Source organism: Myotis nattereri (assembly GCF_964212035.1).
Source record: "Myotis nattereri genome assembly, chromosome: 1".
NCBI classification, from domain to species: domain Eukaryota; kingdom Metazoa; phylum Chordata; class Mammalia; order Chiroptera; family Vespertilionidae; genus Myotis; species Myotis nattereri.
The window spans coordinates 84,988,687-85,003,274 of NC_138075.1; the positions used below are offsets into that span (position 1 = coordinate 84,988,687).

The window sequence follows — 14,588 nt, forward strand, 5'->3', positions numbered from 1 at the left end:
CTTTATTTGTCTGTGAAGCTTCTTATTTCCCCTTCAATTTTGAATGGGAAATTCAAATACAATTTGAATGATAGTTCAATTTCCCCTTCAGTTTGAATGATAGCCTTGCTGGATAGAGTATTCTTGAATTCATCCTTTGCTTTGCATCACTTTGTAAATTTCTGTCCATTCTTTTCTGGCCTGGTGTGTTTCTGTTGAGAAATCATTTGACAATCTAATGGGAGATCCCTTGAATATAACTTTCCATCTCTCTCTTGCAGCCTTTAAGATTCTCTCTTTGTCCTGAACATTTGCCATGGTAATTATGATGTGTCTTGGTGTGGGTCTTTTTGGGTTCATCTTGTTTGGGACTCTCTGTGCTTGTGTGACTTTTTTCTTCCCCACATCAGTGAAGTTTTCGGACAATATTTTTTCGAATAGGTTTTCTAAGCCTTGTTCCTCTTCCTGTTGTTCTAGCACCCTAGTATTCACATGTTGCTTCACTTCATGTTGTCCCATAGCTCCCTTAGACTCTCCTCCTGTCTTTTAATTTTTTTCTCCAATTGCAGCTCAGTTTGGGTTTGTTTTGCTTCCCTGTCTTCTCATTCGCTAATTCGGTCCTCTGCTTCTCCTAGTCTACTTTTGAAACTTCCCATGGTGTTTTTTATTGCAGCTATATCACTCTTCATTTCTTCTTGATTCTTACATAAGTTGTTGATTTTTTCCTCCATCCGGTTTATGCACTCTAGGACCCTTAGTCTGAATCCTTTTTCTGACATATTGCATGCCTCTGTTTCACTTAGCCACTTTTCTGGTGATGCATTCTTTTCTTTCCTTTAGATTTTTGGGGTTTTTTTTTTGTCTACCCATTTTTGGTCTTTCCAACTGATCTAGATGTCGAGTCATGCAGGGGCTGCTCCTTGGGTGGCAGTGGTTCCTCGGGCTGCAGTTGCCCCTCAAGTGGTCGCAATAGTGGCTGCTCCTCAGTTGGCAGCAGCTCCTCTGGTGGGTGTTGTTTGCAGAAGTGGTGTCTCCTCTCGCTGGTAAGTGAGGCTGCTTGCCCAGCTGCTCTTCCTTGGGCATGGGTGGGCTGATCACAAGGCTACTGCTCTTCAGGTTGGGGTAGACTGAGCATGGCTGCTGCTCCTTGGATCGGGGCTGGCTGCACGCTGCTGCTGTTCCTCAGATGGGGCGGGCTGCTCATGAGGCTCCCATTCTTTGGACAGGGGCAGGTTGCTTCCAGGGCTATTGCTCCTCGTACGGGTGTGGACTGCTCGTGCAGCTGCTGCTCTTCAGATGGGAGATGGGCTGCTTGTGTGGCTGCTGCTCCTCGGGCAGGAGTGAGCTGCACGTGTGGCTGCTGCTCCTCAATGGGGGCGGGATGCTCACCCAGCTGCTGCTCATCATACAGGTGCAGACTGCATGTGGCTGCTGCTCCTTGGACCAGTGTGGGCTGCGCAGGGCTGCTGCTTCGCAAATGTGGTTGGTCTATCTGTTTGTGTGTCTGCTACTCCTCGGACAGGGGTGAACTGCTCAGGCGGCTGCAGCTCCTGGGACCAGAGTGAGCTGCACGTGTGGCTGCTGCTCCTCGTACAGGGGCTGTCTGCTCGCGTGGCTGCTGCTCCTCGGATGGGGGGTGGGCTGCTTGCGTGGCTGCTTCTCTTCAGGTGGCAGCAAGCTGCATGTGTGCCTGCTGCTCCTCAGATGGGGGCGGGCTGCTCACACAGCTGCTACTCCTTGAATTGGGCAGGCTGCTCATGCGGCTGCTGCTGCTTGGACGAGGGCGCTATGCTTGCACAGCTGCTGCTCCTCAGACTGGTGCAGGGTGTGGGCTGTGCATAGCTGCTGCTCCTCTGATCGGGGCGGGCTGCGCAGGGCTGCTGCTCCTCAGACGGGTTGGGCTGCTCGCGTGGTTGCTGCTCCTTGGACTGGGAAGCCGGACACTTACACAGCTGCTGCTCCTTGTACAGGTGCAGGCCACATGAGGCTGCTGCTCTTAGGCCTGGGGCAGACTGCTCGCAGGGCTGATGCTCCTTGGACAGGAGCGTGCTGCACACATAGTTGCAATGAACTGGACTAAAGCATTGTGTTGGGGTCCAAACCCAGCAGGTCCAGGGGTTCCCAAAGGTGTGGACGGAGTCGGCGAAGAATGAAGGATACAGAGACAGCGTTCAGTTGATCAGCATAGCGAGGTTCTCTAGTCAGGTTCTCCAGCCAGGTTCTGTCTGAGCTCATGATTTTAGCCCACCAACCTGTAAAGCTCCAAAAGTTAGCTCCTGGTTTTATCCTACCATCCCAGTTGATGGCAACTTCATCCTTCCAGTGGCCAAAACCAAAAATCCATAAGTCATACTTTCTTTTTTTGGCTCACCATATTCAGTCTGCTAGAAAACCATATTGTTTCTATCTTCAAAAGATATGCAGAACCCAATCTTTTCTTTTAATATATATATATATATATATATATATATATATATATATATATTATTGATATCAGAGAGAGGAAGGGAGAGGGGAAAGAGATAGAAACATCAATGATGGCAGAGAATCATCATTGATCAGCTGCCTCCCGCATGCTCCACACTGGGGACTGAGCCCACAACCCGGCATATGCCCTGACCAGGAATTTAACCATGACCTCCCGGTTCATAAGTCAATGCTCAACCCCTGAGCCACCATTGGCCAGGCCCAATCTTTTCTTACCTTCTCCACTATTAGCACCAAGGTCAAAGCCACTAAAATCACTTTCCTGGATTCAGTAGCCTTTCTATTGGTTTTCCTGTTTCTACTTTTGAACCCCTTCCCTAAGCCTATTTTCACCACCACAGCCAAAGGCATTCTTTCAAATATGTCATATCATGTCACTCATCCACTCAGCTCACTCTGAATAAAATACAAAACTCTAAAATGGGCTGCAAGGCGCTAAATGATAAGGTCTCTAACTTCCTCTCTAACTCCATTCCAATCAAACTGGTTTCTTTGCTGTTCTTCAAACATCCCTGGCAAACTCCCTTGATAGGACTTTGACACTGTTGTGTCTTCTGCCAAAAGTGCTCTTGCCCCAGACCCCTACATGGCTGACTTCCTCATCTTCTTCAAGCTTTTGCTCAAATATCACCTTCTCAGTGAAGTCTAATCTAACCAACTATTTAAGATTGTAACTCACAACACCTCTTTTTATACCCCTAATACCTATACTCTGCTCTGTTTTCTCTTGTAACACCTCCTAAATACTATATACTTTATTTCTTATGTTTATTGTTATTTTCCATCTTACCCAGACAGACTATAAGGCCCATGAAGACAGAGAGATTTCTCTGTTTTGTTACTGCTATATCCAAAAACCTAGAACAGGGCTCAACATAATAAATGTTTGTTGAATTGGTGCAATGTCTTCCTTAATTTCTTTGCCCAAGATGTATCACTTGTGTTTCATCATAAGAAAAATGAATCATGGAAGGGAAGGGACCACCCATGCTGACTGCAAAATAGTAATAATACATAATAATAATAAAGTTAACCAAATGAAATTTGAATTTTAAAATATCAACTGTTTTATTTAATGATATGTTTGTGGGGAAAAAAAGGTCTAAAACTCAATAATGGGCCAAAGAGGGGAAAGAAGATGGTGTTCTTTCAGTGCAAGGTTAGGCTTGGCTTCATTTTTATTATTTTGGGGTTTTTTGGGAGGTTACATAAATTAAATAATTTATTATAGGCTAGCAATATTTCAAATTGTGGGGCTTCTTCTGGTCTTTCAATGCCTTGTCTTCTGAAGGCAGACTCTACCGTGAGGGCACAAGAGGTGGTGTAGGTCCAGGCATGACCAGCAACTGTTTTCATGCAGGAACCACAGGTCCAGATTCCCACTGCTCATCTCTTCACCTTGATTTTGCCACAGAAGGAGCAAGTGTACTTGACGTGCTTGCTAATTTTCTTCACCATTTTCCTGAGGAAGACACCCTAGGGGTCCCATATTTGCAGGCAATACCAACCTTCTTGGTGCATTAGGTCAGAACCCAGAGGGCAAGGCATAGCTTTAAATTACCTGAGTTATTTTCTAATTCTAGAGGGGCAGAGGTTAGCATGTAGGTATTTTGTTCAGTAAAAATGCAAATAATTTCTGTCTAGTGGAAGAGATGGCCACTAATGTTTATGGTCCTCTTGGACATTAACTTTGTATTTAACCCAGCAATCTATTAAATTTCTTACAGGTATCTAGTTTCTCAAAGTTCTTTGGACTAATGTAACATCTTATTTATTTTCTCATTAACTTATGAGATGAATAAAATCTTTGACATGTTCTCATTCTATATATCCATGAGAGCCATGAATAAGCCTTTTTGAAAATTAAATTTTAACATGTTCAATGATCAGTTGTCTTTTTCAGTATTTAGAAACTACAGTGAAATGTCTCAAGATCTTGTAAAAGAGAAATAAGATTATCAGCTAGAACATAAAAGAAGACTATATCATGTTCATTAACTCAAAGAGTCAATGTGATAGAGTTGTCATTCTTCATAAGTTAATTTATAAATGTATCAGAATCCTAACAAAGCAACAACAAGTTTATTCATTGTTTGTCTGATTTTAAAAACACTCCTAAAGTTTATTTGGAAAATGTTCATAAAGATAGTCAGGAAACCAATGAAAGGGAAGAGTTATAAGGCTTAATCTTACCAGATATTAAAGCATATTGTAAAGCCTCAATAAACCAAATAATATGATACCAGCCCCTGAATAAGTAGATATATCAATGGGACTCATAGAAATACACCCAGATACATAAGGGGATAAATACATAATTTAAAATATAACAAAACAGCATCTCAAAACTGTAGGGTGAAAGATGGCTCATCCAATAAGTGAAAGTTGGGTAAAGCAGGGGAAGGGACACTGTAGATTACGCTGGACCTATACCTCACTCTTCAAACCAAATGGCTTCAAGATTTCACTGTAAAGGATGAAATAATATATTTACTAAAAGGAAACCTAGAATTCCTTTATCTTTGAAATAGGGAAGACCTTTCTAGCTATGACTCAAAATCCAGAAGCCCCTCCAAAATAATTGGGAAATTTAAAACTCTTTTAAAAGTATGTGTATACAGTGTATGTGTATATTTTTCTCCTGCATGCAAAGCACTATACACAAAGTAAAAAGATAACCAAGAAACTTGGAAAAGTATCCACAATTTATCATAGATAAAGGGCTAATCTCATCCTATATAATAAAAGCCTAATATGCTAAGTGTCCAGTCCACTGGTCAGCCATTCAACCAATCAAAGCATAATATGCTAATGATATGCTAAGGCTGCTCAACCGCTCACTATGATGTGCACTGACCACCAAGGGGCAGATGCTCCGACCAGTAGGTTAGCTGGCTGCTGGGGTCGAGACTGAGCGAGATGGGTTGGATACACCCTGGAGCCCTCCCGCAATCCCTCCCAGGCTGGCCAACCTCCCACATCCCTCCTTGGTCCCAGACGTGCACTGGTGGGGCACCTCAGCCTGTCCTGTACCCTCTCGTAATCCAGGACCCCTCAGGGAATGTCGGAGAGCCAGTTTCAGCCCAATCCTGCATGCCAGGCCGAGGGACCCCACTGGTGCATGAATTCATGCACCGGGCCTTTAGTATCATATATTTAGGGATATTCTAGCACCTGGTCCTGTTGCCAGTGGAAATAGAGTCTTTCCATGGAGTTGCAAGGAAAGCATTTCTGGGGACCCACACATGGAAGGATAAGGTATAGTAGTAAAATTTATTGGGTTTGAAAAATATGACTGCCCCCAGTTTCCCAGTGCCTCATCTCCATCTGTCCCACTGTGGAAGAAGTCCAACCTTGTCTTCATTAAGCCCAGAAGTAGGGCCAGGGTCCAGAAATTCTTTGCCATTGGTTCAGTGCATACCAAAGCTTAGGCCAGTTCAGTTTCTGTCCCTGTCTGGCTGGCTTAATCTCTGTTTCCAACTGCACTCTGACCAGCACTGTGTTACTGTACCCAGGCTCATGCTTGGAGCCTGCCTGGCTGCCAGGCCTCATGGCTGCTATGAAGAGAGAACATGCAAGCACATGAACTCACACATTACAGAAAGAGAGAGAGAAAGCTTACCTTTCCTAGACTGATTATATTACCTCAGGCTTGGGAAAGACCAGACACTCTTTCAAACTAACCAATCAATTTCCAAATCCTTCATGGCTTGTGCTGGGCCATCCCCTTAATCAAGCCAATCCTTTTCCCAGGCTAGACACCCCCTCTTTATGGTCACCATCTTGGCTCCTACTGCACATGCCACAAAGTAGAAGGACCTTCCCCTGTGTCATCTTGGCTTCTATTGGGCATGAGCCCAGCAGAGGAATTTCTCCCACTGTTTGTTTGCTTTTTTTCTCCTTTGTAATCCCAGTTAATGGCCAACCAGTAACATCCTTCCTGCCCTTGGGAATTACGTCCTGAGGGTGAGTGATGCATCTGTCCCCTAGGAAGCCTATGAATACTGCAACTTCCTAGTGAAGCAGGTTTATTGTCCAACTCAGCTCCCAAGTTTATTATACACTAGAGGCCCAGTGCACGAATTCATGCATGGGTGGGGTCCCTCTGGGTGACCTGCAGGGATTGTGCTGAAACCCTTAGTCCAACGCCCCCTGCAGCTCCTACCTGCCCTCCCGCTTATCCCAGTCCCACTGTGCATGCTGCGGGCTCTCGCCCAATCAGTCCAGGTTGGGAGAGGCTTGTGCCACCTCAGCAGCGCTCAGAAGCCATGAGCCCTGCATCTGGTGTTCTCCCGAAGGGAATGGCCTACAGGATCGGGCTGAAACTGGCTCTCCAACATCCCCTGAGGGGTCCTGGATTGTTAGAGTGCACAGACCAGGCCGAGGGACCCTACCAGTGCAGGATTGGGACTAGGGAAGGACCACGGGGGGGCTCTAGGGCATGTCCGACCCCATCTCACCCAATAGGGGCTGGCTGTCTGGGGAGGGACACGGGAAGTTGACCAACCTGGGAGGGACTGTGGGAGGGCTCCAGGGTGTGTCCGGGGTGTGTCTGGCCCATCTCGTTCAGTCCTGATTGGCCAGACCCCAGCAGCAACTTAACCTACTGGTCAGAGCATCTGCCCCCTGGTGGTCAGTGCATGTCATAGCAACTGGTCGACCAGTCGATGTGTGCCCCCTGGTGGTCAGTGCAAATCATAGCGAGCAGCTGAGTGGCCTTAACATATCATTAGCATATTACTCTTTGATTGGTTGAACAGTCGACTGGTCACCAGACAACTGGAGACTTAGCATATTAGGTTTTTATTGCATAGGATAATGTCTGATTTCCTTTGCTCCCTTCCTTTATTAATGTCTAGCTATCAATGCTAATAGTCCTACCTGGTTGCTTAATCACCTTGTGATGAAAATTTTCATGTTGCCAGAATTTATTCTTATATACAATAAGATTCTTTCTTAGTAAGACCAAATTAATAGCACTTTCTCTCATCTTCAAGTGCAGTTCACAGGAGTCTAACGTGTGCAATGAGATCATTATTACTAAGATACTCTAGTTTCTCAATACTGTAAGTACAGTGGCCTGACTTTGCAAGTCTGCTATTTTCTGTAAGGGATGTGGTTTGGGACCCATGAGAACAGGGGAGATCAACCACATAACCCAGTGAAAGAGGAATGAAGACGCAGTTCTTATAAAACAAACAATATAGAGAAGTATTTGTCATCATTTGCTCCTCTTCCCTCCTTTTAGGTCATTTGAAGCTGTAGTTAGAAACATATGTGATTTCGTACCAGACCTTGGGATTTTTTTCAGACACAGGGGAGAAAGTTGTTTAGCTGAACTGCTTGCTTAGTGTACATTGAAGAACTGATGTTCACAGTATAGCTGCTAGTGGAAATGAAATAATCTGTATTGGCACATTTGGAAGTTTCACATCTTTTTCCACTTAACATGCTAACGTGATAATTGCCAGAGTGGTGATTTTTCTGGTGACACATCTCCCTTTGTCAATATTTAGACCTGTGTATAGAAAGCTTATCTAACACACCTGGCTAATTTTCACTTCATTTAAAAATAAATGAAACATGTTTAGCTTGCTGGGTTAGAACAACAACAAAAAAGAGGTTTCATAAATAATTTTCTCAAAACACCTTTAATGAGAATAAGAAAATAAATGTAAAAAAGTAATTTTCTTCATTAAATGTATTTGATCAGATTTTAAAACCTTAGTTGGAGTATGTAGTAAGATCATCTTATGGATTTTGAAGCTTTCTTTTTTTCTTCAAGAAAATTTGTGGGGAACTCAAGAAAATCATTTGGAATATTCCAAGTCAACTCAGATTTGGATTTTGCAGGTTTGAAAGGTCTCCCCAGAGTTTGGTTTATTTGTTATTGTTTTTGGAATGCCCCACATCCAATCAATAGTCAATGCATCATGATGGCCATACTCAGAGGAATCTTGGTCTTAATTTAATGTCTTGGAAGATTAAAACTTATTGTAGGGAATCTCTCCTGCGATCAATTCAAGGTGACCCATCCCTCTAAGACTCTAGGTGAGTCACCTAAGAAAAGAAGGGCAGAAAAGAAACGTAAACTATACTGTTTCCTAACTAGGTGGATGGTCCATGGTTTACTTTTTAACATATAAATCCCTTTGGTAGCAACTGCTACTATCCCCCAGGTCCCTGAAGTGGAGGGTGCTAAAGACTAGAAATATTTAAAAAAAAAAAAAAAAGCTGAGGTGAATAGGAATCTTAAGCTATTTTCTGATTGGTGTGTCATCCCCTTATGCTTTGGGGATTTTGATGTTCTTTCCACTCCCCCACTTTTCCTTTTCATAAAATATAATTGCTGTTTAAAAATGTTAGCCTCGCTTTCTTTTGAAAGTAGAATTGCACTGACAGTAACTGGGTTAACTGTATTGCTAGATTTTTCTGGTTTCCAAAGAATGCTTCAAAAGTGTGGAAATAGAGTTCTTTTTCTTTTTTCTTTTTCATGGCTAACAACTTCCCAGCCTTCTAATTTGCTGTCCTGTTGCATTGGAGTTCATTATCTTTGTATTACAGTTTAGTCATTCTGTTTGAGTTTCCATCCTTTCATTCTCTTCTGAATTCTTGCTGAAAATGGCAATAAAAGTAACACAGCTGAGGCTTGCATACAAACTGAAGACATAATGAGAACAGTACTTTCATAGGAATTCATCCTACATCATGAGTTTCATCTCATTCAGAATGAAAAGCATACTTAAAGTATATTGAGATTTTTCTCCCTCTCTCCTCTCACTTTCTCTCTTCCCAAATTCAATTATACAATAAAGCACATCATTTTTACCTTCACTTGCCTTCAGAGGAAACAAAGGCATGTAAAGACTCTGAAGATGTAGAATAATAGCTCAAGACATCATTAAATATGATCATTTTTGTTGCGCCACCAATGTTATAGAATGAAGTCGGAATTGCAAGTTAAAGCTGTTTCTGGACTTCTAGACTTTAGCAGTTGTTCTGGAAAAATCAACTAGAAAATGACCATTAATTGAATATGCAATAGCTAACTATGGGCAGCTCATAAAATGAAGAAAACCTCATAGTGAAATGTTTGATTAAATATCTCATGAGAAGAGTCCCTCTAAAATAGTGCCTACCACTCTTTCTGTGACCCCATGGCAATGATACCAGATAATTAAAAATAAGGTACGCTTTAAAGCAATGGTTCCAATACTCAATTAACTAGGTGGGCTCACAATCTTTAATAGAAATAGAAGTCCCTGGCATTTCTAATTTAAAATACCTGGTTTTCTATTAATTATTTTGGCAAAATGAGGTTGGCAGTAAAGCTATGAGCAGGGGCTTTCTAGAGTTGATTTTTTTATTGAAACATCACAGGTTGGGTGATTATAGGAGAATGAAAATAAATACAAGCATTTCTAGAAATGGACAGTAAGTAAAAAGAATGGCATAACTTGAATCAACTAAATAATATGCCAAATACACTGTTTTCATACTCTTATGGAATATAATAAAGTTATTTTTTCTTTAGAAATTATCAATATCTTCCTATAGAGAGAACTATGTGGGACCCAAGTTATTATTACAAAGTTGCTTGGTGGGATGACTATCAAATAAACGGAATGAGGTAATTTAATGTTTAAGGGCAGCAGGAAGACGTCCTAAACAAGCATTCTTATGGGAGCGTTGGATTTGTCAGTGGGAACAGACGTCCTTTGATTATTGTTCCCTCTCCTAAAAAAGAAAAAAAAAAAAGCTTGGGAAAAGCTGTGTTTGGTTGCTTACTCTTGCTTTCTAGCTTTCTTATTTCCCAGTCTAAATGTTTTTTATTTAGATGAGTTCCATCGTTTAATTGATGTGTAAATATCATGGCCATTCTGGTTCCTTCAATTCACATTTATATTTTGGCTCAGGTCATGCTCATCTTACACTTCAATAATCTAGTCCTTTAACTATGTATTACAGTACCATGCGGGAACCTTTAAATGCAGATTCCTAGATCCCCAACAGATATACCTTCAGTGGATTAGGGGTAGGGCTCAGGACAGATGGCTCTGTTGCAGGAGATACTACAAGAACACTTTGATAAACATTGCTAGAGAGTATTTTGAATTTTAGTTTTGAATATATAATAAGTTTACACTGAGTGGCCAGATTATTATGACCACCTGACGTTTGTAGGCAAATTGGCCGTACACTGCACCGTATGGGATATGGAAGCCAAAGGCCTGTTCGAACACCTTTGCTGTCTGCAGTTACCAAGATAAAACGCCTCCAATTCTCACAGGAACACAAGGATTGGACAGCCGAGCATTGGAAAAAAGTCATGTGGTCCGATGAATCACGTTTCCAGTTGCATCATGCAGATAGCAGAGTGAGAATTTGGCGGAAACAGCGTGAAAGCATGCACCCCACATGCATGAGTACAACCCTTCAAGCTGGTGGGGGCAGTGTTATGGTTTGGGGCATGTTTTCCTGGCATGATTTGGGCCCTTTAATTCGTGTGGAACAACGTCTGAATAGCACAACATACCTAAGTATCATTGCTGATCAGGTTCATCCTATCATGTTGATGGCATATCCCAGTGGAGATGGCTTCTTCCAACAAGACAATGTGCCATGCCACGGTGCTCGTATTGTGCAGGAGTGGTTTCAAGAACATGAGGGAGACTTTACCTTGCTTAGGTGGCCCCCACAATCACCAAATCTCAATCTATTTGAGTATTTGTGGGACGAAGTTAAAAGAGCCATCAGGCAGCTGGTTCCACAACCATCAAATCTCACAGAACCGGACAGTGCTATTCATCAGGCATGGTGTCAGGTTCCTCGCATCACCTTCAACATCTTGTGGAGTCACTGCCAAGAAGAATCGCCGCAGTATTGAAGGCAAAAGGTGAACCAACAAAGTAACTGATGGGTTGGTCATAATAATCTGGCCACTCAGTGTATATGGTTCAAAAGTAATAATTGTGGCTCTAAATCTGCTTCATTGTTCTACCCCTCAAAAGGTAACTATGGTCCACTAAGAAGCAAACAACAAAATAGGATTAGATGTGCAGGTCTGATATCTGAATAAGAAAAGAGGATTAGGTAGGAGGAGCTTCAGACTGTGGCACGGTTCCAAAATTGGCCAGGCCTGTGGGGAAGTTTCTTGAAAAAGGAGCTCCCTGGTTTGCTGGAATGGGCTTGCCTTAGTACCCTAATCTTTCTCTGGTCATTATCAGTGTGTGACAGGTCAGCCTGGGTGCAAACATGGTGGTAGATCCAGAGAGACCACAGCAAGGGCTACGCATCAGTTACGCTCCCTGCAGCATCAGGTCTGAGCGATGCAGTTAAGGGCTGCTACATTGTTATTAGTTTCTCATGAACCCTTTCAAAGTATGTTTTTGCACATGTCATTTAATAGGAAGGTAGTCCTCTCTTCTTTCTACACAAAAGTTAGGATTTTATAACTTTTTGTCACGTATTTCACTTGCTTTTTTCATTTAAACCTTAGAGCTCTTGCTCTATTAGTACTTCAGTGTCCTAATTTTTCTTTTACAGATGCCACATGTTCTCTTCAATGGCTATCCCATGGATTTCACATACTTTTTATGTACCGGGTGGGGCAAAAGTAAGTTTACAGCTGTTTGTATGGAAAATAATATAATAATTAATAAGTAATAGTATAAGAATAAATTATGTGTTTCATGTACTCATAACTGTAAACCTGCTTTTGCCCCACCATATATATATATATATATATATATATATATATGTGTGTGTGTGTGTGTGTATATATATATATATACTCACATAAATCAATTAGAAAAAGACAAATGACTCAATAGAAAAATATGCAAAGCTTAGCAAAAGACAGCTCACAGAAAAGGAAATACAAATGACTTTTAACTATCTTTAAACCTATATTTATAAAATGATTACTTCAAAATAAAACTAAACTTACATACCACTTTTCACTTATCATCTTGACAACAATGAAGATATTTGATAACACATTCAACCGGCAATACTGTGGAGAAACAGGCACTCTCATACATCATGAGTATAAGTAAGAATAACTCTACTTACGAGTTTTATGCTCCATGGAGAGCAACTTGACAATATCTACCACAATTGTATATTTTTTTTATTTATTTAGAATGGAAACAACATGAATGTCCACCAGTGATGACATAATACAGTATGGAGCTAAAGTAGATTTACAGTCAAGAGTACACAAAACATTGTTTATTCTTGTATTGATATTTATTTATTGTTGTATTTTTAATATGAACAACTGTAAACCTCCTTTTGCCCCACTTTCTATCACTTTTTTCTATTTTTTTTTACCCACATATTTTTTCTTTCTGTGCACTCAATGGAATTTGTATTTACTAGCTATTGCTCCATTTGTTGCTTACTGTTCATTGGTCCTCACCTTGCAGCTAATCACAGTCTTCTCCTCTGACTTCGTCAAACTCCCAATCATTACCCTTGCAAAGTCTAGGAATGTGGCGTTAGTGCTCCCTGTCCAGGCATGTTTCAACTTCCATTGAGTTTTCAGTATTGCGCACTTTTTTACCATATTATTTTCTGAATTCCCATATGTTTTAAGTTCATATTTGGTTATCAAGACCTAATGATTTTCACTTTGTAACCATGTGTTTGTTCCTTAGACTGTGTAATCTTGCTTCTGCCCTCGCACTATCCTGAAATGTCTCTTTTACAAGTCACCTATTAACTCCTCATCACAGAATCTAATGACATTGGAAAGTACTCATCTTTTCTGCAGGATTGGACCAGGTTGGCTCTTTTTTACCTTTTCCTTTCCGCACTGTAACGCTGCCACCTTCCTGGCCACTCTGATTTTCTGTTTCTCCCAATTTCAGAAGGAAAGGATCTTCACAATTCTGTTCTTGGCCTGAGCCTTTGAGTCCCTAGTCATCCCCACAGCGTTGAGCTCACTTCTATCGTGTTAGCTTTAGAACTTACATTTCTGACCCCAACCTTTCGCAGATAAGGAGCCCCATCTCCAAATGTTTGCTGAGAATCTCTAGCACTTCAAGTGCAGTTATGTACAAAATAAAGTCATCATCAACCTACCTCTCCAAATCACCTTCTACAACTACCTCTAATAATAGGACTATCAAACATCCAGGTCTGAATTCTGTCATCTCAGACCATCAATTTCATTCTCCATGTCCTATAACTTACTGAGACGTGTGGGTTCTTCCACTCTGTCATCTTCCCATCCTATTGCCATCATTCTAGTTCAAGGCTTTATTTCCTTTGCCTGGACCAGTGGTCCTCACAGTAAGCCAACAGCGTCAGAATCACCTGGAAACTTGTTAGAAATAAAAATTTTCAGACCCCACCCTAAAACCTATTTGACCTGAAACCCTGATAGTGAGGCCAGGAACCTGTATTTTAACAAGACCTACAGGAGATTCTGATGTGTGCTGAAATCAGAGAACCTTCTGACCTGGATTATTGCAGGTGACTTTTAATTGGCCTCCCTATCTCCAGTCTTTCTTTCTCTTGCCCTTCCACACATTATTACTCTAGAAATTACCTTTCTAAAGAATAAATCTGATCATGCTGTAACAGGAAACACGGGCTCAGCTGCCTGCCACAAGAAAGCCAAACTCATGAGACAAGTACTGGTGCAAAAAGAAAGAGGCCCTGGCCAGTTGCTCAATGGTTAGAGCATTTGGCCCATGTTCAATTCACAGTCAAGGGCACATACCTGGGTTGCAGATTCAATCACCAGCCCCAGTCTGGATGTGTCCTGGAGGCAACCAATCGATGTGTCTCTCTCACATTGATTTTCTCTTTCCCCTTCCCTCCCTTGCATTTTCTCTAAAAATCAATGGAAAAAATATCCTCTGGTAAGGATTTAAAAAAAAATAAAAAAGGAAAGAGGTTGCCCTGGCTGTGTGACTCAGTTAGTTGGAGTGTCATCCTATACACCAAAAGGTTGCAGGTTTGATTCCAGTCAGGGTGCCTATGGGAAGTAACTAATCAATGTTTCTCTCTCTCCCTTCCTCTTTCTCTAAAAATAAATAAATAGATAAATAAATAAATAAATAAGTAAATAAATAAATAAATAAATAAAATAAAAAATCAATGAAAACATA

At 41.5% G+C, this 14,588-nt stretch overlaps 1 pseudogene across 1 annotated transcript; it reads right to left on the reverse strand.

The window, feature by feature from the left end:
* Positions 1-3,698: 3,698 nt before the first annotated feature.
* LOC308523580 (large ribosomal subunit protein eL43-like) lies at positions 3,699-12,940 on the reverse strand (annotated as a pseudogene). The gene is made up of 3 exons: positions 12,890-12,940; positions 12,416-12,481; positions 3,699-3,977 (listed from the first exon to the last, which is right to left on the reverse strand). The product of its transcript is annotated as a large ribosomal subunit protein eL43-like (transcript).
* Between the last annotated feature and the right edge of the window lie 1,648 nt (positions 12,941-14,588).